Below are 22,594 nucleotides of genomic sequence, written 5' to 3'. Positions count from 1 at the left end.
ATTGAATATGAATGTATTAAATGATAAAGTACACACACACTGTTCATATATATATAACTGATGGGAGTTATTAGTGCGTTGCCGAGCTTCCCCACCTGTTGTGTTCCAATATAGGTGTGTTGCTGTGTGTATTAGGGCACATGGCATCCAGTCTGCCTGTTGACATCCCTGATTAAGTGTCATTATATTATATCAGCTGTAACTGTGTGTAGCAGTACTACTGCACACCATTGATGTTGACTGCTACATTCACAATACATGCACAGCCTACGAAATGTTTTATCACAATGACCAAATATTCGAGGGTGGAAGGGTGATAAAACGCTCCCCTTTTGCAACACCCTGTTCATTTATCACAACATGTTGAGAATTGTTAGTATATATTTTTTTTGTTAATCGGAAATTGGAAACATTGATTGCAAATGGTGCAGCAACTATATATTATTCTGTCAATGTTGTTCTCATTTAATTTTGTCCCCTCAATTGTGATAAAAGGTTTACTAATCATGATTCCGTATGTTCTGTGAATGTAGTTGTTAGTGTAGATCATCTTCAGAAGCATAGGCCAGCTAAAGAATAAGTGAGGATCCGTCAAAATGCTGGCTGCGTTTTCTTCCCCTCCAGCTATCAGGTTTACACACATATATACACCACTGAACCGGCTATAATTGGAGAAGATATGTACAAAAGAATTTTATTTTGCTATTGTAGGTAGTCTTATCACTGACACCCAGAAGGCAAAGTGTAAATACATGTATTAGAAAAATTATAATAGATTGTATTACATTGCAGACATAAAATGTCAGGTTAATTTTTGCAGTAGTTTCGTTCATGCAAAGCAAGTCTGTTGTTAGTTTATGAAGCTTGTAAGACCATGTCGCAGCAATGAAGGCAACTGATGTTGTAACAAGTAAATAATGTCTGAATGAAAATGTTATAAAGCTGACAGTAAGTTATTTAGTTGAATTTGACATTGTTCCTTAAAAACTTGGGGGTCCATTATTCATAATGTATCCTGCAGTTGGTTTCCATTCATGATTTTCATGTTTTGTATAAAGTTTGACATTGATGTTCCTTGATATTGTTTAGTAATCATTGACTTGGGGTAGTTTGATGATTGTTTCATGGTATAGAACGATGTCAATTTCATGTATTTAATATAAAACTTTTAATAATACCAATGAAAAGAACATGGATGTTTTGCTCTGCTGAAAAACACTAAAATTGTTTTGAATCATAATGATATAAATTTTGTTTGAAGTTAGTTTATATAGACATTAATAAAAAAATTAAAGGCCGTTACATCCACAATTTTGTTAATGCAGAAAACGGTAGCCTTCATATTTGAGGAATTATTGTAATAATTTCAATGACATTTATATAATACAAAACTTGACAATAACTGTATAGCAAGAGTGACTTGAGTATTGCCTTTTGGGTGGGTGGAGCCTGAGATAATACTAGCCCACCCAAAGCATGTATATTCTGTATCTATTGTTTGACGTAAATTATACTGTGTGTATAGCGAGTCATAATAAGTCACCACAGAATATATTATTGGCGTTTTATGTATCCTTGTGAGCGTTCAAAATGAATGGGGAAATAAGAGATGGAATGTAATGAAACATCAATTACATTACAAGAAAGCTGAAAAGTTTATCCTGACCGTGGATATCCCAGAAAAATCCATGAGGCATGTAAGGAAGCAAAGCAATTACTTACAAGAAACTAGAGAAACAATTAAATAAAAGATACTTACTTATCTTGAACATGTTGAGATGAAATGAAAAATCATGAAATTGTTTCATACATTCATATTTATGAAATTGTTCCGTATGTTAAAAATCATGAAATCATGTCGTAGTTTCATATTTATGAAATCACTTTGAGATAGGTATACAGCATAGATATATATATGTAAATATATTATAATCATTCTAGATGGGATACAATAGTTAATCTCATCTAGACTGAATATATTTACATATATATACAGTATATTTATGGTGTATACGTATTTCAAAGTTAATTCATAAATACGAAAGTATGAGATGAATTCATGAATTTTAACATGAAACGATTTCATGAATTATAAATTCATGTGAACATGTTCAAGTTAAGTAAGTATCTTGTATGTAATTGTTTCTCTAGGTTGTTGTACTTAATTGGTAAATAATAATCTTCAATATTCACTAATATTCTGCAAAACTATATTATTGAATCTTATAATTGTTTTGACGAATATTACCCCCTCCCCGCTCAGCTCGTTGTCGCCGTGTGGGGGCTTAGTGGGCGGCTGCCGGAGTGTGATGCTCCTTGGGACAGTCCTCTGTCCTTTTCTAGCCTTGTGTTCCTGCTGCCGTCCTCTCCAATTCTGCTGGGCATCTTTTCCTTTTCCTTCTGTTTCGTTTTTCTCCCCCCTCTTCTCCTATCTGCTTGCCGTTTCCTGCCGACCTTTTGCTCGTTCTGGTTCTTCCCTTGGACTTCTTCTATTTTGACGCCCGGGTGCTTGAGGAGGCATACTCTTGCACCCGTAGAACTGCAGTACCCGACGTCGAGAGCGAGGGGAACCTTTTATTGTCAATCCCCACTTCGTCACTGAACCCGATCTCGACGGACTGTCGGTTTCTTAAGGTGGCGTTTGTGGGGCGTATACTCACGACGCACCCCTAGGAGGCCCCGACAAGATCGGCGATAGCTTCTAGTTGGGTGTCCTGCCTCTAATTGTGGCTCCATGGTGGGTGTGGGGGCACATTCGTGAGTGAATTCTTCTTTTCGTCAAGATGATAACCCCTGTTTCGGCTTCTTCTGGTTTACCTTCTCAGGCTCGTGGGGTGGGCGACCAAGCCCCCGAGTCGGTCCGTATTGGAAGACCGGGCTCTGTAGCCTCCGCTGCATTGGGCCCCGACCTTGCTCCTCCTTTGGCCTCTCTGACTCCTTCCCCTGGCTCCCCTCCCTCCTCTGTGGTTGGGTCGAGCCCCAAGCCCCCAGTGGTGACTACCTCGTCCCCTGGCGCGGCTCCTTCTCTAGTTGTAACTACTGCGCCTTTTAACCCCTCTCTCTCTGGGGGTTCTCACCGCCGTCCTCGTCACGGCCGCCCTCGCTCGATTCCTTCCAGTTCTGCTACCTATCAAGCCTTGTTTGGTCCCGCTTCGTGGGCCAAATATTTTGATCTCCTTCCTCTTAATTCTGCGCCTCCTGACGATTTCTCCCTCCATCGACATCTCATTGATTCCGTGGATGCCTCCATTACTTTCAACCCCACTCGTCTCGGTACACGTGTCGTTGCTGCTCCTTCTCAGGATGCTGCTTCCCGCTTGGCTGCCTTATCCTGCCTTAGCGAGACCCCCGTTCGGGTCTCGAAGAACGCTCAGTTGAATGCCAGTGTTGGCACTATTTTGCTCCCGCCCCATGTTGCGACCGGTGTTCGGGACCTGCGCGACTGCCACGACGATATTCGACATATCCTCGCTGCCCAGGGCCATTCTATTCTCCAGGTGGACACGTTTACTCGTCCCCCTCGTGGTAGTCACCGTCAACCCCTCCGGGTTGTGAAGATTACCTTTGATGGTAGGACCCTTCCACCCTCTGTCATTCTTGCTGGTGCCAGGTGCTCTGTCCAGGAGTACATTCCTTCTTCTCGGCTCTGCAACAAGTGCTGGAGGTTTGGGCATGGTGCCCTCCGCTGCTCCGGGACTGTCTCTCTGTCCTTTGTGTGGTGGCGAAGGTCACTCTAAGTCGGAGTGCGCTTCTCCCCAGGCTCGTTGCCTCAACTGCGGTGAGGCCCATCCTACCTTCTCCCGTGGTGAGGCCCATCCTACCTTCTCCCGTGCGTGTGTCCATTACAAGCTTGAGGCAGCCGTCCTCAACTTGAAGCACCGGGAGCGTTTATCTTTTCCTGAGGCGAGGCGCCAGGTTCGCCGGCTCCCGCCTTATGCTAATATCTCTTATGCTCGCGTGTTGCGCTCTTCCTCTCCTCGTCCTTCCCGCCTTCCTCAGACTCAAAACCGTTTCCGGGCCTTTGACCCTGATGCGCCCACTGCCCCCTCCTCTGTCCCTTTGGGTTCTCTCCCGAAGGATCCTCCTCCTGGTCCTCTGTCTGGGGTTCCCCTCCCTTCTACCCGGTCTGTCGTGTTCTTCCTCGTCCCCCTCCGATCCTCCTTCCCATCCTCTTCCTCCATCTATCGGCTCTCCCCACCGCCTGTCGGTGCGGGCGGATGTCCATCGCTCTCCTAACGGCCGTCGTGTGTGCTCTCGTTCGGCTTCTCCTGTTGAGACACTGGAATCCGTTGCCCGGTACGTAGTTGCTGGGACACCGGTCTCTTTAAGTCAGAAGCGTAAGCCTGGCTCCTCTTCTTCCTCTTCCCCGGCGGGTAAGAAGGCTTCGCTTTCTTCCTCAGCTCCTCCTTCTGGCTCTGTTGCTCCTTCCCCTTCCGTTTCAGTGCTTGTGCCCCCTGTTCCTGCTATGGAGGTTTCTTTGGCCCCTGCTTCCCTTTCGGTTGCTGCTCTTGCTGGGGTGCGCTTTCCTCTTTCTACTCCCCCTCTTCCTGCTGCTGTCTTTGACTGCTCCTCTCCGTTGTCTCCTCCTCTTCCTCCTCCTCCTCCGGACCCTGCCCGCCCACCTCTGATCTGTTCTCCCGTTTCCTTCCCTCCGTCTTTGCTCAGTTTACCCATGCCCCCTAACCCTGACTTTGCTGACCCTGATCCTGACCCTGATATTCTTTAACGTGCTCTGTTGCTCTTTGGCCTTTGTTTCTTCCTTGTTCTCTGTTTTTGTCCTTTCTCTTCTCGTCGTTGTCCATTCTTCAATGGAACGTTCGAGGTTATTACGCCAATTTCCTCGAACTCCACCTTCTGATTTCGCGGTTTTCGCCCCTTTGTGTCTGTCTCCAGGAGCCAATGCTTGGTGCTCGTCCTGTTCGTTTTCGTGGCTATTCCTTTCTCTCCCCCCCCCCCCCCAGCCATTGCTGGGGCTTCTAATTCTTCTGCTCTCTTGATTCGGGCTGATGTTCCCTTTGTTCCTTTACTTTTTCCTTCGCCTCTCCATTGTTCTGCTGCTCGTATCTTTGTGGGGAAATGGTACACAGTTTGTTCCATTTATCTCCCCCCCGAGTGTCCCGCTCTCTCTTCCTGATTTGAAACACCTCCTAGACTCCTTGCCGGAGCCTGTGCTCCTGCTGGGTGACTTCAATTGTCGTCATTCTCTTTGGGGTGACGTTCTGACGAATACCCGGGGTCGCCTCCTTGAGCCGTTTCTCCTCTCTTCTTCCCTGTCTCTTCTGAATTCTGGTGAGCTCACTCATTTGGACTCTCGGACTCGCACCCTTTCTTGTCTTGATCTTTCTCTCTGCTCTTCTTCTCTTTACTTAGATTTCACGTGGCAGGTTCTTGATGACCTCCATGGAAGTGATCATTTCCCCATCCTTGTTTCCTTTTTCTCTTTTCGCCCTTCCCTCTCTTTCCCTAGGTGGCAGTTTGCTAAGGCGGACTGGACCCTATTTTCCCTCAGTGCTACTCTCTCTGACCTCTCCCTTCTGCCCCTCTCTCGCGCTCTCCTCCTTTTTCATGACACTGTCTTCAACGCTGCCCTCCGCTCTATTCCTCGCTCTTCCTCTCGGGGTCCACGGAAGTGCGTTCCCTGGTGGAATGCGGACTGTGCTCGGGCTGTCCGCTGTAAGCGTGCAGCCTGGAAGAGGCACCGCCGTAGGCAGACGACCGATTCCTTTCTTTTCTTTCGGAAAGCGAGTGCAGTGGCCCGTAGGGCCATCCGTACGGCTAAACGTGAATGTTGGGCATCTTATGTCTCAACAATTACGTCCGAAACCCCTCTGGCCCAGATCTGGAAGCGTATCCGCAAGATAGCGGGTAAGTTCATTCCCGATGTTTCACCGGTCCTTCACCTCCATGATACTCTTGTGGCGGACCCGTTGCAGGTCGCTTCCGAACTGGGTTCCCACTTTTCTTCTGTTAGCTCTGGTCTTCATCTTCCCCAATCTTTCCTTCTTCGTAAACCTGTCCTTGAGTCTCGTCGTTTAGATTTCTGCACTCATCTTCAGCTTCCCTATAATGATCCCTTCTCTCTCTCTGAACTTCGTTCTGCCCTGGCCCTCTGCGGTTCTACGGCGGCGGGCTCCAATGGTATTCATTATGAGATGCTTCGCCATCTCCCTCCGAGCACGTCTCAGTATTTACTGAGTCTGTATAATCGGATCTGGGAGTCGTCGTCAGTCCCTGAGGACTGGCTCGATGCCGTTGTCCTCCCTGTTTGCAAACCGGGGTCTCTGGGTACTTCCCCTAAGGACTTTCGCCCTATTGCTCTCACAAGTTGTGTCTGCAAACTCTTTGAACGTATGGTTAACGTTCGTCTGATGTGGTTCCTGGAACACCATCACCTCCTCTCCCCTTCTCAATTTGGTTTCCGCAAGTGCCGCAGCACGACAGATGTCCTGGTGAACTTGGAGGTCTATATTCGTTCTGCTTTTGCTGCGAAGACCTCCGTTGTTGCCGTCCTTTTTGACCTAGAAAAGGCTTACGACACCACTTGGCGTTATCATATCCTATCTCAACTTCATTCTTTTGGCCTTCGTGGTCATCTCCCTCTCTTTCTCCGCAGCTTCCTCTCTCGTCGTTCCTTTCGGGTGCGCCTTGGTACCGCTCTCTCTCCCTGTTTTCAGCAATACGAAGGTGTGCCCCAGGGTAGTGTTCTGAGCACTACTCTTTTTCTGGTTGCCCTCAATGGTCTTCTTTCCTCTCTTCCTTCTGGTGTCTTCTCCGCTCTCTATGTCGATGATCTTACCCTTTGTTGTCAGGGTGATGATTCGCCTCTCCTTCAACGCTGGCTTCAACTTGCAATTGATGCCGTGTCGTCTTGGGCCACAGGTCATGGCTTCAAGTTCTCTACTTCTAAGACTTGTGCCATGACTTTTACGCGGAAACGGGTTGTTCTTCGTCCCTCTTTGTCACTTTATGGTCATCCCCTTGAATACAAAGATTCCGCGAAGCTTTTGGGGTTATTCCTTGACACTCGTTTGTCTTGGTCTCCCCATATCTCTTACCTCCGTGTTGAGTGCTCTAAGGCCCTTACTCTCCTTCGGGTCTTGTCCCATACTTCTTGGGGGGCAGATAGGCGCACTCTCCTTGCTTTACATTCCTCTCTCGTCCTGTCTAAGCTCGATTATGGTTGCCCTGCTTACTCGTCTGCTTCTCCTTCTACTCTTCGCCGTCTTGATGCTTTGCACTATATTGGGTTGCGCCTCAGTTCTGGTGCCTTTGGTTCGACTCCCATCCTTAGCTTGTATGTTGACACTGGCTTCCTGTCTCTCCAGGACCGCCGTGATCGCTACTGTCTTCGCTATCTTGCGCGGTCCTTGCAACATCCTTCCTCTCGCCTCTGTCGTACTTTAACTTTTACCCCTCGTGCGGTTCCTGTTCCTCTTCACCACCTCCCTCTTTCTGTCTGGTTATCTCGCCTACAGGATTCTCTTTCCGTTCGTATTTCTGATGTTTCTCCTCGTGTTGTTCCTTCTTTGCCCCCGTGGAGGGTCCCTCTTCCGCGGTTTTGTACATCCTTGACCCGTATTACTAAAGCTTTTACCCCTCCTACGGTTCTAAAACGCCTTTTCCTCGAGCACTTTTCTTCTCACTCCCGCTCCGTTTCTGTCTTCACCGATGGGTCTAAGTCAGCGGACGGTGTTGGCTACTTTGTTGTTTTTCCTGATCACACTTATATGTGTCGCTTGCCTCCGGAGACTAGCATCTTTACAGCGGAACTTTATGCTATTCTCTATGCTCTTCGTCTCCTGCTTTCTCGTTGTCAGTCTTCCTTTGTGGTTGTTGTTGACTCTCGTAGTGCCCTCATGGCTCTCGGGTCCTTTAATCCGGTTCATCCAGTAGTTGTCGAGATCCAGCATTGGCTGTTTCTCGTTCACAGTAAATTTAAGTCGGTTGAGTTTTGTTGGGTTCCCAGCCATATTGGTGTGTCTTTAAATGAGCGTGCGGATGCTGCTGCCAAGGAAGCTGTCCGCTCTTGTCCATCTCTCGCAAAGGCATTCCGTATTCCGACTTTTACCCGGTTATCCATTCCTCAGTCCTTACCCGTTGGCAGGCTTCTTGGTTGTCTGTTACTGGTAACAAGGTACGTACTCTTAAATGTTGTGTTTCCTCGTGGCCGTCCTCCTTCCACCGTAACCGGCGGTGGGAAACAGCTCTGGCGAGGTTGCGTATTGGCCATACTCGCTTAACCCATGGTCAGTTGATGTAGCGCCGCCCTGCTCCTTATTGTCCTAGTTGCATTGTCCCTCTTACGGTCGTGCATGTCCTGACTTCCAGGACGAGCGTGTGTCTTGCTTTCCGACCTCCCCTCGCGGTCACCTGTCCCTCGATAGAATTCTTGGTGACTCGGATACTTTTGATATCGTTCGCCTTATGCGTTTTTGTTCTCGTATTGGCATCCTTGGTGATATTTAGCGCCCTCTGATTATTTTGCGTATTTGATGGTGCTACATAGCCTTCCCGGTTTTGTGCCTTCTTTTGATAATTACTTACTTACTTAGACGAATATTATTGAATATTATTTAGTTTTCAAGAATATTAATGATGAGTATTTTTGAATATTATTGAATAATAAATAATATTATAGAATATTATTTAATCAATAATAAATGCAATAACTGAAAATCAATAATATTCTTCAATATTGAATAATAATCTTCCATATTGAATAATATTGTTCAATATTCAATAATATTCTTCAATATTCACTAATATTCTTTAATATTAAATAATAAAGATTTGTATTCAATATTAATTTATATGCTTCAATATTAAAGAATATTAGTGAATATTGAAGAATATTATTCAATATTGAACAATATTATTCAATATGGAAGATTATTATTCAATATATATATTATTAAATATATAGATTATTAATCAATATATATAGTGAATATTATTCAATATGGAAGAATATTATTTAAATTTTAAGAATATTATATAATATTGAAGATTAATATTTAAGAATATTATTAATGAATATTGAACATTATTCATTATTGAACAATATTATTCATTATTGATGAATATTATTTAATATTGAAGAATATTATCCAATATAGATTAAAAATAATCTTCAATATTGATTATTAATAGTCTTGCAATTTAATTATTATTCTTCAATAATATTACACAATAATATTCTTCAATAACAAATATTAATCTTCAATATTCAATAATATTGAACAATAATATTAATTTTCTTCAATATTGAATAATATTATTGAAGAATAATTTTGAAGAATATTATTGAATATTATTCTTCAATATTGAATAATAATGTTCAATATTCAATAATAATCTTCAAAAATGAATATTATTCTTCAATATTCAATAATATTATTCAATAAAAAATATTAATCTTCAATATTAAATAATAATGTTTAATAATATTCTTAAATAATGAATAATATTCTTATTTAATATTAATCTTCAATAATATTCTTCAATATTTAATAATAATCTTCAATAATATTCTTCAAATTTGAATAATAATGAATATTGAAGAATATTGTTGAATATTATTGAATAATATTCTTCAATATTGAATAATATTCTTCAATAATATTGAAGATTATTATTAAATATTGAAGAATATTAATTAATATTGAAGAATATTATTGTGTAATATTATTGAAGAATAATAATTAAATTGCAAGACTATTAATAATCAATATTGAAGATTATTTTTAATCTATATTGGATAATATTCAATACTAAATAATATTCATCAATAATGAATAATGTTCAATATTCATTAATAATATTCTTAAATATTAATCTTCAATATTAAATAATATTCTTAAAATTTAAATAATATTCTTCCATATTGAATAATATTCACTATATATATTGATTAATAATCTATATATTTAATAATATATAGATTATTAATATATATATTGAATAATATTCTTCAAAAATGAATAATATTCTTCAATATTAAATAAAAATCTTTAAAATTAAATAATAATCTTCAATATTGAATAATATTATTGAAGAATAATCTTCAATATTCTTGAAATTTAAATAATATTCTTCAAAATTAAATAATTGAAGAATATTATTTAAATTTCAAGAATATTGAAGATTATTCTTCAATAATATTATTCAATATTGAATATTATTATTTAATTTTAAAGATTTTTATTTAATATTGAAGAATATTATTGAATATTGAAGATTATTATTCATTTTTGAAGAATATTATTCAATATATATATTAATAATCAATATATTAAATATATAGATTATTAATCAATATATATAGTGAATATTATTCAAGAATATTCTTCAATATTAAATAATATTGAAGAATATTCTTGAATAATATTCTTCAATATGTCTCTAAACTATAATATTTTTTTTTTTAATAATAATGATTTCAATTTCAATTTTTAATATATTCGTAAATAATTATTAAATAATATTGATTAATAATGTTTTGAGAAACTATTCTTCAATATTATTTACTTTTTTTATTTATTATTATTATATTTTACAAATGATATTTACTTTTTCGCAATACATAATCTCCGTTCCATTGCCATCAAAACAGGTTTATAAACATACGTACATGTCACCTGTGACTAAAAACAAGTGGTGGTTAAAACAAATATAAAACCATTTCAAGTACGTTTATTGACAAGAAAATCTAATGCTGAAAGGGATACAGTACTTTAGGGTATATCTACTCCCCTCGACTTAAAGAACCTCAAGGGGGCGCACAAATTCAGTGAGTACAAATCACAATACAAGATTCCCATTTCAGTTTAATATACTAAGCACAGCATAAAAATGTTTGAATCTTGGGGCAAAATTCTTGTAGCTCCGAGGTATACTGTCTATCATAATGATATCACACATCCAAACAATTTGAAGTGGTACACTACTTATTTCATTATTTCTAGTTATCCATAAGTTGACACTCGAATGAACATTATGTATTAAAGTATCTTTATTGGGACAAGATAAAAATAATTATAAACATTTTCAACAATGTTACAAACATCAAAGGTATTATTCTTATCTATTTTATAATGGTAAATAAATTTATTACATATTAATTTTTTATTTTTTAACTATTATTATATAATAATTAGTATAATGATTAGCTATTTGATTCATTTAAAATCAATGCTCATTATAAAAAATATTTACTGACTAGTGCATAACAATTACGGATTTGCAGTCTCCGTGGTGTAGTGGTAAGACACTCGCCTGGCGTTCCGCGAGCGCTATGTCATGGGTTCGTATCCTGGCCGGGGAGGATTTACTGGGCGCAATTCCTTAACTGTAGCCTCTGTTTAACGCAACAGTAAAATGTGTACTTGGATGAAAAAACGATTCTTCGCGGCAGGGGATCGTATTCCAGGGACCATAGGATTAAGGACTTGCCCGAAACGCTACGCGTACTAGTGGCTGTACAAGAATGTAACAACTCTTGTATATATCTAAAAAAAAAAAAAAAAAAAAAAAAAAAAAAAAAATTAAAATGAATAATCCTTATAACGTTTAAATAAATTACTAACTACATCTATACGTAGTAAATGAAAGTTGCATTAACTTCATTACACTATTTACAATTCATGGGAATATTTCGTAGCTATCTGCAGCCTTATCACTTTGGGGGGGTTCCGGCGGAGCACCCACAACCCCGAAGGGCCAACGCAGCGGCTGCCCGCTGTAACTAGGGATGTGTGTCGACCTCATGGGTGCAGTAGTCTGCCCTCGGCCTCCATCCCTTTACCTTCTTCATCAATGGTGTACCTTGTGCGCCTTCCGTAGTCGGTTCTGGAAATATTAAGGCAGTAAGGGTGGCCAGAAACGGCCATGCAGTATGAACGTGACGGGCAAGGAACATACCCCTTAAGGGTACTGCTGCAATTACTTTCTAAGAGGAGGGGCACATTTCCGGAAACGAACAGCCAGTGTCATTAATGGATAAAGCCAGGGTGATACCCTGTGGGAAAACTCTGAAAAGGAACACTGGCACAGGGGATAGGAGGAGAAATAGATCTTCCAGGAAACTACTCTGTAGGGAAGTAAGGTAACTACCAACCCGAGCATAACTTTAGCGGCAAAAACCAACACAACTATAAAAGGTTGGGGGGGGGGGACAGTTACCGTATCTAGGTCAACGGCAGAAGTTAATCCAGGGGGAGGGATCAAGCAAGCAATAATTCAGTTCAAAATAATCAAATGGATAATATAAAACAACCAAACAATAAATATTTATATGACCACTATGTATATAATTAATAAATATATAAATCAAACCAAAATTCAAATATTAGAAACACGTCTTAAGGCGCAACTGCAACATGCTTGCCTCCAGAGTGACAAATTATAAGGATGCTAACAGAGTCCGTTACAGTGATCTCCATTGTATGTTGGCCTCCGAAAGCATGTTACAGCTGAATAGTTACCCTAAGAAACTCCCTTAAGAGGCGTATACGAGTTTAGTCGGAGTGTCAATGAGCATCTGCGAGCACCAGTACCCCAAGAACTTAAAGATCTGGCCATCTCAGGCAAACTGAAATGGACACCAGGAAGGCTAGGGATCCGTAATTGTAAAACGTCTGCATAAACCAGCGGCCTGGAAGGCCGCATATTTATATGACCAATATAAATAATAACCTGAATAACATCGCCACCTTAACTCATCACAGGAAGAACGTTGGCTGGAGAGCAGCCCCTGAACGCAGTCAGCTAAGACGGCAGTGGCTATGACAACATTCCTGGCTACATTGGCCACACAAAAACGTCTGGATAAACAAGCAGCCGGGAGGCCGCAGATTCTTTCGGGGTACACCGGGCAGACTTGGACTGAAAAAACGACTGGAAACGTTTATTGGTACTGGTAAACGAAACTGGTACTGCCTACCTGTCACTACTTAATGACAGTCAAGAAAACAAGTATAAAGGTAAAACGGTAAGTAAAATTACATGCACTTAAGCAATGCAGAACTAGCAATAAATTGCTGAAGGAACTAATAATACGAGTCCAAGATAAACTTAAAGGGAGAGGCTTGACGCCCGAAGACAGCGTCTACGACATCCTAGCTGACTTTACGTTATTATGCAAAGGCAAAGCAGAAGTTAAACACACACATGTAAAACCAAAGAAACATGCAGCTTGACACTGCATAACATCCATTAATAAATTAAGGACACTTATGGAAACTACAAGTCCATGAAAACTTAAAGCTACGGACCGGAGGCCTGTGACAGCAGCTAGCCTAACCTACCTGACTTCACCTAATAACTTACAAGCGATAAACATAATTGTAAACCAGTAATAAATAAATACACATACAGCAAGACGCTGCATAATTTGCGGGAATAGTTAGCTGATGTAACTAAACTTCAATGCAGGGCCAGTAATCTTGAGGCAAGGGGGGTGGTGGGGGCCCTACTCCGCGCCTATCACAGCCTAGCTCAGTGACTTTATTGTTTAACTATTGTTTGCCATTAAGTAATCACAATTGCAAAACCAGTAACAGTAAATCACATGCAGCTTGACCCCCATAAATTGTACTAATAAATTGAGTTACATTAAGATTATCTTGGTATTGCGTACCATTAAAGTCAAACCCATGAGGCTTTTAACTCAGGAACTATCACAACCTAGGTTACTTTACTTAATAAAAGTGGGTTCTTGTATTGAGTTATTTATTAACTTATTAAAACATGCACAGGGGCAATGCATAAATTGTAATAAATTGCAGAGAAACAAATCGTACTTTCAAGCCCAACGAACTTCACACCAAGACACTTGGACCCGTGATGCGGGTCAAAGATAAATCAATTGAGAGCCTTAACACATTGGAACTGAAACACAATAATATAACATTTTATATAGCAAGCGTTTAGAGTAGGGTAAGTCAATGATCTAACACTAGATTCACGTCTCCTTTACATTTATATCTTAACAATTTAACTGCATTTCGGTAACGTTTCCCATATATTACAAACTTATTTTATTCCCTAGAATAACAAATAAATAACTTATTTATATACACAAGAACATACGTTGAGTTTGTTAGAATACATACAAGTGTAAATACCATGCTAAGGCCATTAGTACGCGCAGCCTTTCGGCCAGGGGCCGGATTCAGGAAGGTACTTACGAAGGTTTTTCCTCTTAGCTAAGAGCGTTTTCCGTCTTAGTGCCTTCGTGGCGGCTACGTCCGTATTCAATTAACTACCCTAAGTGGAAAAATCTTCGTAAGTTCATTCCGGGATTTAAGTGTGGTTTCGACCACTCTTAGCTTTACGTAAACTGGATATAAGTCATTTTTTCTCTACTACATAACACTGGGATCGATTTATGATATTGGAACATGACCAAAATATTATAGCTGGTGAATCTAGTGGAGAGGAGTCCTTCGTGTTAGTTATATATGCATTCTCTGCTTGAAACTTGAAGTAAGTGTGTGTTTGATGATAGTAGAATTAGTTTTATAATAGCAAGATATTATACCAGTAGTTATTAAGTAAATAAACTACTGGTATAATATGTTGCTATTATAAAACTAATTCTACTATCATCAAACACACATTTACTTCAAGTTTCAAGCAGAGAATGCATATATAACTAACACGAAGGACTCCTCTCCACTAGATTCACCAGCTATAATATTTTGGTCATGTTCCAATATCATAAATCGATCCCAGTGTTATGTAGTAGAGAAAAAATGACTTATATCCAGTTTACGTAAAGCTACGAGTGGTCGAAACCACACTTAAATCCCGGAATGAACTTACGAAGATTTTTCCACTTAGGGTAGTTAATTGAATACGGACGTTTCCGTCTTAGTGCCTTCGTGGCGGCTAACGCTCTTAGCTAAGAGGAAAAACCTTCGTAAGTACCTTCCTGAATCCGGCCCCAGGTCCTTAATCTAACTTAATTTTAAGTAGGTAAATTCTAGCGGAATTAATACAATGCTTCATACATTGCAAAAAAAATAAAAAATACGACAGATTAGTAGGTAGAGGTGTATTAAAGCTCCGATTGCATTGACAGCTGATTGGTAATTTATACTAACATTAATAGGCACCATACAGCAAATTGAAAGCACACAACAACGATCACAATGCTAAAGCTTTTTTTTTTTTTTTTTTTTTTTTTTTTTTTGCATTGGGTACGTGATTAGGACATTGGGTACCACTAGATACAGTGCAATTTGAAAGCAACAATGTAGAAAACTATGAAGATGCAATTAGGTACTTTTTAGTTTAATTATTAGGTACTTAATTAGGAAGATTAGGTTTACGATATTAGGAGATTACAGTACGAAAATTAGCAAATTTGGTAATTCGTTTAAATATTTAATTATGATTCCCTAAAACTATCTATTCCTTTATGATTCAACAATTCCCCCACATTATTTCTCTACATCAACTATATATTTCACCTTCCTTGACCAGACCACATTTACTGCCCTCTGTAAGGACGCGCCTTCTAGGCCAGTCCCTCGTATTTCTCTAGTATATATACTCCACATTAATAACTATTAAAAACCCACTGGATATCTATTAACCATCAAATTAGATGCTCGGCGATTCTGCACTATAAACATTTACAACAAAATTCTTATTTCGTACCTTGTATGGAAGAGTGAAACTTGATCCTTCAACAGCTGCAGGTTGTGTCCCTCGAGTAACTACACAGGATGGTATCAACGTCATCCACGTCTTCGGTACTCAAGCGTCTCACCTGCGAAACTATATTGTATTCAGGATTCTGAACATTCGTATACGATAAACATTCCTTATCACCATTATCTCAAATACACGGCCATGCACTGTTCCAAAAACAAAACACCTTGGGAGGGAGGGGGGTGCCTCATGGGTCACTTTTGAAATGGGACATGCACTGAGTTATGAAACAAAGCGTCAGTCCACCTTCCCGACCTGTTTGGGGGGGGGGGGGGTTATCAACTAAGCTTAATCTCTTCTCTGGGAGCTGCGAGTGTGTGAGCTGTTCTTCATGTGTATTTCACCATCTATAGACGAATACCGCGTAGCATTCATATATACACACACCCAAGCTTTCACACGTTATGTTCACTTCCAGCCATTTAGTTTTATTATATAATAATAAGTGTTCCGTCTAGTAAGGCTGGCTCTCATGACGTCTAATGCTCAAAGTACACCACATGATTATTTCAGGAATGATAATATATTTAGTACTAATTGGGATTTCAGTTTTATGCACTACGTAACTAAATTCATGGAGGAAGATGTGTTGAAATCAACATATCACACTCGCCTGCAGGTCACAGCCTCTTCCATTACTCTCCAGTGTGGCGTTGGTTGCCCTCCACCCTGCTGTTTTCATCACAAAGATACTTCACCATTGCTGTTTCGCCCAGCCCGCACCTCTCCACACGCTGATCTGCATGAAATATAATGCATCCATTTAACCTTGACAACATTTCTTAAGGGCTACAACCATCTATTTATGAATACTCTAGTCCAAACTCCTTACACTTTTTTTCTTCCCTGCGAATTCATTTGCTCTAGTATAATTCAACCTATAACAATTTGTATATTACTTTCTGATATGTATACCAACGTCTAACTCCGTTTAGATGAGGGAAAACTATAATACATGGCAAAACATGTCTTGCAGCTGTGACGAGTGCTAATTTTATTTTCAATACCATCAAAGCGCAGCCATGACAATACCCTTCCCCACACAAAACACCATGTCGGGTATACCTAATATCCGAAGCTAAACACGCTATTTACAATTCTTCGGCTTTCGTGATCGCGCATAATCATCCTCCCTTCCCCCAATCAGCGTCTGTTACAGTTCTGCCTAGACAACATTAACTGCCAAATAATTACCTAACAGTAGTAATTGGGGTACCTATATCACCACAAATTGCCTGATAATGTTCCAGGGAAGCGAGACTATGTTCCTAGTACACAATTCTCCATTAACAAAGTCCACACCATATACTTCCTGCTACACAATGATAACCAACAGCTCGTGCACCAATAGCTGAAGCTCAACCTTAACTTACACAAGGTTTCTTTTTCAATTTTGCCTCCACCTACACTACTGGTAGAGCGCACGCCATCCCGCTCACTACAAAATTATATCAACAACATAACCACCACCTACACACTCCCACGTGTACCGTCACCAGCCACCTACAGTAAACAAGACTAATACTGTCACGAGGCTCACATCTGGAGTTTAAATTAATCAGCCATTGCTCGCAAGTCAACCGGAACCTTCACATCCACTACATGTATAAATGATATTGTTGAGCTTTATTTTTTATGAGCTCTTTGTCCTACGAAGGAGGTCGCGCTTATTTCATGCTGTATATTTAACATTATAAACAAATTCACCTAATAATGCCAGTAACATTTGAATAGTAAGTAAATGCTTAATGTTATCACCTATGTACGTCAAACTACTCTGGTAAATTTATGTCTACGTCCTTCGACGAGGACAGGAAGGCTACGTATTGTCAACGGTTCCCCCCCTCATACGTCAATTTATGTACCCAGGTAACCCCAACACTTTAAAGTGTGGGGAAAACAGCACTTTAAAATTGGATAAAAGACTACACTCGACCCCGAGCGAGAGCGGCCAAAGCCTATCGACCGACTTATTCACTACTCTTAATCAGCAAAGTTACCGGAAGCAACACCATTCTCCTTACAGACTAGATTTTTACAATATTTGATCATGTTAATTACCGTAACTCATAGATTTTCATATTTAAATCAAAACTGATGGGGGTCCTGATATGGCTGTAGTAATGACTGGTCAAACTTCCATTGTCTAAAGTAGGCTCCAATTTTGGCTATTCCTAATACAATATTACTATGCCTCTAACTATTTCCCTTGTGCCGGATAGGCCAATCATACCTTGGTAACTCAAGTAGCACAACTGGAACATCTGCCACCAGCTTCTCCTCGGCAGGGTATGACTGGAATCATCGGTCCTTCAAGACTGTATTTTATTTTTTTCCACAGCAATGTTACAAATACAGTACGTAAACATTTCTAAATATCTTTAGTACTGATTATGGCTCAGTAAAAATATCGCTGTATATATATACCCCCCAACAGGGGGTATATACGCAAGCTATAAAATAATAGAGATTTTTGCCCTATGTGCGTTTTGACGGTGTACAGAGTGACAGTGTAACCTAGGGGTCTGTCAGCCCTAGCGACCCCAAAGGGTAACGGGGTACCAGCTCAGAGTAACAAAACGCCCTAACACTAACCTGTACACCTCTACTCGGCTAATTCTAGGGGCAAAATAACGTTCCGTTGCGCCTCAATGAGCAGGTGGACTCAATAGCCAATCACGTTTCTCATTTTCAGTTGACGTCACATTGTCGCAAGCTGTACTGTCATTGGTCGGCTCGACGTAATTGGACACCTTAGTAGTTAATGAGATTTATTTTTGAAACTGAAATATATAAACTCAAATGTATACCCAAAGTATGAGAAACATACATGTACCAAATGGATGAGAAATTATTAATTTTTATACAATTGTCCTACTTAAAATTATCTGTTAGATTAAGGACCTGCCCGAAACGCTGCGCGTACTAGTGGCTTTACAAGAGTGTAATTACTGTACTATGCTATGTATTTTCACAAACCCAATGTACATTCTTGTATATAAATAATTAAATTTAATGTTTTACATTACACTCACAAATGATGATTTTCGAATACTTATTATTAAATATGTATTATTATAATTATTAAATAATAACATTACTTATTCAAGCTGTATGTACAGTAAAACACAGTACAGCATAGTACAGTACCGTAGAGTACAGTTCCGTACGGTACGATACACTACAGTATACTGTACTGTATACATTACAATACAGTACAGTACAATAGAGAACAGTACAGTACCGTGGAGTTCACGCCTCGCCACTGGAGGGGGCAGTCGTCGCCACGTCTCGCGTTCCCAGTAGTTGATAGCACTTTCTCTGTAACTAGCTGACATTGTATCTATAAGGTGTGAAGGATTGACTAAATTGTTTATGTAATAATCTAAGATGAGGTCTGATAAAGACCTTTTGTGCCCTCTGTAATGCTTTTGCGCTACCGCTCACACGATGAGTATGGGCTGCACAATAAACTAGCCGTCTCCGGCGGCAACAATCAAACCAGTAGTTGTTGGGCGCTGCGAGGGGGTGGTGCAGCCGCTGACCGGCGTGTTAGCTGGCGGCATGGCGGCGGCTGGGAGTAGGCCGATTCGCCGTGTAGATACTGTAGGGCTTGCTTTGTCAGCTCCTCTTGATTGGCTTATTGAATATTCAAGAATATTAATGAAAAATAATATTGAAGATTATTATTTAGTTTTGAAAAATAATAATGAATAATATTCTTCAAAACTAAATAATAGTCATTAATATTCTTAAATATTCTATAATAATCTGCAATAATATTCTTCATTATTCAATGATAATATTCTTCAATATTATTCTTGATTATTCAATAATATTCTTCCATAATCAATAATATTCTTCAATATTCATTAATATTCTTCAATATTCATTAATATTCTTCAATATTCATTAATGTTCTTCAATATTGATTAATAGTTTTGACGAATAATATTGAAGATTATTATTTAGTTTTCAAGATTATTATTGAATATTCTTCAAAACTAAATAATATTCAATAATGTTCTTCAATATTGAATAATATTGAGTTTTGAACATTACTCAATATTAATGATTTTTGTATTTAATTTTCATGTGTAAAATATAATAATATTAGTTTTTCGAAATACATAATCTCAGAAAGGTCTTCAGTGATTGGTTTTCAATTTTCACACAACGTTCCATTTGCATCCAAGCAGGTTTATATATAATATGCACTATATACATACATACATGTCACCTGTGAATAAAAACAAGACAAAAAACATGAGGTTGTTAAAAACAAAACAGCAGCGTTCAATTCACCTATGTTTATTGAGACAAGGAAAAATACATCTGAAAGGGATAGAGTAGCTTCGGGTATTTCTACCCCTCCCCGGCGCACAAATTCACTGAGTACAAATACAACAATCCCATTTAACATTTCAGGTTAATATAGTACTATCTAAGAGTATAATACTGTACATCCACCGCACTAAATTTTAACCCATTAACGCTCAAAGATAATATTCTCACTCTACTTTCTTCCATGATTAATAATAAAACTATCTTTGCCCTGTCCGTCACATTCCGTGAGATACGAGATTTTCTCAGACAGACTCTCCCAACACAGTAACTATTGTGCAGTGAGGAGAAAGCAAAAATGTTACAAACATCAAAGGTATTATTAGGAGAAACGTGAGGAGCCCAAAGAGCATAGATGTTCTGCAGTCAAGGGAGGAGGGCGGGTGTTTCGAGCGTAGCGTAATGGAGCTGTGTAGGACTGAGGGCGATTGGAGCGATTGCTTAAATGTGCGCCGCGATAAAGTTAGCTGGTCCAAGCGTAGCGTGTGTTGACCCTTCCCGTATAGGTCACCTCCCCTGGCCGGAGGCAGGCGTACAAGGCGAGGGAGAAGAGCGCTCGGTAGCAGGTCTTCTCGTAAGTCGAGCGGCAGGGCCCCCAGTAGTCGATGCAGTAGATGTCTGGTCACGGGCAATCGTCGTGCGGGGAGCCGTTGTGCCTTGTTGCGCGCTCCCTTAAGTAGTTGTGTGACTAGGAACTGGCGAGTAGGATCCTCCCTACCATGCAGCTTGAACATGAAGGCGATTGCCGCAAGGTAGGCGCTGAGAGAGCGGAAAGCCAAACCTCGGGACAGCAGGAAGTTCGCCAGTGTCGTGGACGAGGCCTTGAAGGGACACTCCCGCCCCCTGTTGTTCCATACATACGCCACGTACTACGCTCACTTATGTTGATACGCTCGCCGTGTCGTGGGCTGCAGGGAGTCTAGCACCGTCCTTACAGTTTCAGGGTGAAGTTGCAGGGCAGGAGGTGCTGCGGGATTGCGGTTGGCTTCTCGGCGAGTCCTGCGTCTTGCAGGAACGAGGGCGGCAGTACCGTTGGAGGACGTGCTGGAAGAGCTGTGTCGCGTGTCTCCTCGCCCTTGACTGTGGGCGGCGCACAGGGGGGGAGGCTGTGCGTGTAGGACGGTTCGTGAGGGCGTCCATGTCGCCCGCTCCGCCGGGGTTCGAAGTCTGCCGTTGCCTCGAATCGGAGGGGGGGGGGGGGCTCCGAGCCTGAGCAACGAGCTTCTGCAGCGTTGCCCAGTCGGCGCCCGAAAGTTGTGGGGGTTCGTCGCCCGCGCCCCCCGTGGCCACGCCGGTTGGGCGTGCATCGTGGATGTGGTCGCCGTCCGAGTCAGAGCCGCCCGAAGAGGCCTCCGAGGAGGAGGCGAAGCGAGCGGGTTTCACCCTTGCCCTGGGCGGTTGCGTCCTAGCGCCCCTTCGTCGCTGTCCTCTTGTTGACGCCGCCCTTGTCCTCTTCTTCACCGCGGGGGGTTGGGCCGGCATCCCCGTACTGCGGAGAGGGTGTAACACTGTAAAAGTGTTTGGTTTAGTTGTATTTAATACATACATGAGTACATAGAGTACACGAGCCTTCCCAAATCCCAGACAAGGATTTGGGAAGGTGCCAAGTGTCACACCTCTAATAGTTAATGACCCCAAGTGACCTGAGGTCAGATCATGTGAATTTCACCTTGCTTCTGCTAATCTTATAATTGGAGCCTGGTAGCCTTCAAACATGCCGACGTTTAAGGAGTGGCTTCGTAGAGACCCGGAGACTATCTACTTGTGAGTGGAGTTAGCTACTAGGTTCCCCAATATATACTCGGAGAGCTATCGATTCGAGAGCATTAAAGACAGAGAAGAACGGCAGTCAGCAGAGCAGAGGAGACGGCCTAGCAGGGAGGATGTCGGCCGGCAGTGCGGGGCAGTCTCTGTCCAGCTACAGACCCCCCCCCCCCCTCTATAGGCAGACACTTGGTGAGTTGAACATTAAGGTGACTTGGTCGTGTTTTACAAGTGTTGTGTGAGATGATCAGGGGCAGTCAGTTGTAGTGTTCTCAGATTCTTCGAGGATGACTCACTTCACATAGATAGATCTTGAACATTGCTTAAATTATGATAGTTATCATGTGAAATATATTTGAATTTATTATTTAAATGGACTTTATTTTGTTCCCTAGAGATTTTAAGTTGAGGTGAGAAAGCCTCTGATTACTGGTTTCATGGTTTAGAATGAGTACATGATAAAGATGGGACATACTAATAATGACCTCTTGATACCATCTTTTGTGAATATTGTGATACAGACAAGTAAGTAAGTAATTATCAAAAGAAGGCACCAAACCGGGAAGGCTATGTAGCACCATCAAATACGCAAAATAATCAGAGGGCGCTAAATATCACCAAGGATGCCAATACGAGAACAAAAACGCATAAGGCGAACGATATCAAAAGTATCCGAGTCACCAAGAATTCCATCGAGGGACAGGTGACCGCGAGGGGCGGTCGGAAAGCAAGACACACGCTCGTCCTGGAAGTCAGGACATTCAAGAAG

At 40.8% G+C, this 22,594-nt stretch overlaps 1 long non-coding RNA gene across 2 annotated transcripts; it reads right to left on the bottom strand.

The window, feature by feature from the left end:
• Positions 1 to 11,533: 11,533 nt before the first annotated feature.
• On the bottom strand, positions 11,534 to 18,350 carry LOC123746752 (uncharacterized). Of its 2 annotated transcripts, none has more exons than XR_011226055.1 (4): positions 17,951 to 18,350; positions 16,331 to 16,456; positions 15,664 to 15,783; positions 11,534 to 11,847 (listed from the first exon to the last, which is right to left on the bottom strand). It is a non-coding gene; the product is annotated as an uncharacterized lncRNA (long non-coding RNA). The 2 variants fall into 2 exon arrangements; XR_011226054.1 differs by having other exon boundaries at positions 11,535 to 11,847; positions 15,664 to 15,775; positions 17,951 to 18,349.
• Positions 18,351 to 22,594: the final 4,244 nt, after the last annotated feature.

Source organism: Procambarus clarkii, chromosome 93 (assembly GCF_040958095.1).
Source record: "Procambarus clarkii isolate CNS0578487 chromosome 93, FALCON_Pclarkii_2.0, whole genome shotgun sequence".
NCBI lineage: Eukaryota > Metazoa > Arthropoda > Malacostraca > Decapoda > Cambaridae > Procambarus > Procambarus clarkii.
The sequence above is the reverse complement of the archived record's forward strand: the minus strand, read 5'-3'. Positions and strand labels throughout refer to the sequence as shown.